Genomic DNA, 2116 nt, shown 5'->3' with positions numbered 1-2116 from the left:
GCTGCCCAAGGTCATCCTGACTGATGCGCCACGGCAACGCCCCTGTGACGGTAAAGGCCTCCAGCTCTGAGACCCTGAAGACCACCTTGTGAGAAAATAAAATCAAGTGAGCAAGGTTGCCCTGGGCACCAGGGTTTCTCACTCTAGTGAGTTTGAATGAAGCCAGACTGGGATTTAAGAGTCTGGTGACTGATGTCTTGAAGGGGATTATTTGGACATGAAGCTCTCAGGAACCAGTTCTCTGGGATTCATCCACAGCTCCATGCCTCATGTACTGAATATTTTAATTAAAACCTTGCCTGTGGGGACCAAGTCCTTAGGGAACTTACTAAGGAAATTCATGGCTGTATGAGTTGTTATTTCTTCTCCAGTATACCCATCTGTTCTCAAATATCAAGAAAATGAGGCTATTAACATTCTTGGAAGCAGCTGATGCGGACATCAGAGAGCAGGAAAAGGAACACGGGGTGGGGCATAGAATCACAAAGGCCTCAGACAACATTATTTCCATCAGTCCTGTGGGGTTTTTTTTTTCCTTCTTTTTTTCTCTTTGGCTATATCAATAAATATCCTTTTTTTTTAAAATTAGGGTACAGTTGCTTTACAATGTTATGTTAGTTTCTGCTGTGCAACAACGGGAATCAGTCATATGTACACATATATCCCCTTAGACCTCCCTCTCAATCTGCCACCCCACCCCTGTAGGTCACCACAGAGCGCCAAGCTGAGCTCCCTGCACTATACCGCAGGTTCCCACTGGTGGTCTATTTAACACATGGTAGTGTATATATCGGAGAAGGCAATGGCACCTGCTCCAGTACTCTTGCCTGGAGAATCCTACGGACAGAGGAGCCTGGTAGGCTGCAGTCCATGGGGTCGCTGGGAGTCAGACAGGACTGAGCAATTTCACTTTCACTTTACACTTTCATGCATTGGAGAAGGAAATGGCAGCCCACTCCAGTGTTCTTGACTGGAGAATCCCAGGGACGGGGGAGCCTGGTGGGCTGCCGTCTATGGGGTCGCACAGAGTCGGACACGACTGAAGCGACTTAGCAGCAGCAGCAGCAGTGTGTATATGTAAATCCTAATCTCCCAATCCACCCCTATTTACAGTAGCCAGGACATGGAAGCAATCTAAATGTCCATCAACAGATGAATGGATAAAGAAGATGTGGCACAGATATCAAGGAATACTACTCAGCCATTAAAAAGGAATGAAATAGGGTCACTTGTAGCGACATGGATGAACCTAGAATGAAGTTAATCAGAATGAGAAAAAGAAGTATTGCAAATATGCTTCTGTGTCTACTGTGCCCCTTGTATTCTGAAGTCACACCCGACTATGAGTAAAATCATATGAGTAGCAAATGACAGCTACTCCAACTTTATTCTCATCCAACACTAATCTTGGTTTCGTTTTATGAACCTTCAGATGAAATTTCATTTCTTGGCTTTCTTACAATTAGATACGAGTTGAGTGGTTTCGGAAGTGATTTATTTCTAAGTGGTAAAGACCAAGACTCCTTACATTAAAAACATTGATATTACAAGTGACTCCAAAGGTTTCTGTGGGTTGGAGGAAAGAGGGGGAATAAAAAAAGCATGTGGAGTGCATATATAATGTAGAGAGTGATGTATAATATCTTACAATATATTTAACTTTAGAAGCCGCAATCTAAACTATCATGATAAGCTACCTCTTATTAAATACGATGACGCATGTCATAGCAAGCATTCTATATACATATATAAATAATTACTCATTTGTCTAAGCACTGCTTTTGAGCACTGCATACTATATGTCATGCTTATCTACACCAGTATTTCTGTCTTGGGTCAGAATTTATTTCAGCCTTTGCAGAGTTTTTCCATTTCTGAGGATATGAAGGCCCAAAATTCTCTTAGAGAATAAGAATTTTTAATTCCTCAGGAGACACAGCATCTCTCCAGTATGCCCTGCAAAATTCAAGGTGCTAATTTGAGTCATTTATCTTCTGTGCATTTAAGTATTCATCAAATTCTGAAAGGTGGTTCATGAAACAAAAAAGGCTAAGGACCACAGCCAGAACTGTTATGACTGAAGCGTAGCTGCTCTGTTCATGAGGAGCTGGATTTG

This window comes from Bison bison, unplaced genomic scaffold (assembly GCF_000754665.1).
Source record: "Bison bison bison isolate TAMUID 2011002044 unplaced genomic scaffold, Bison_UMD1.0 scf7180017851922, whole genome shotgun sequence".
NCBI lineage: Eukaryota > Metazoa > Chordata > Mammalia > Artiodactyla > Bovidae > Bison > Bison bison.
Note: the sequence above shows the minus strand (reverse complement) of the source record.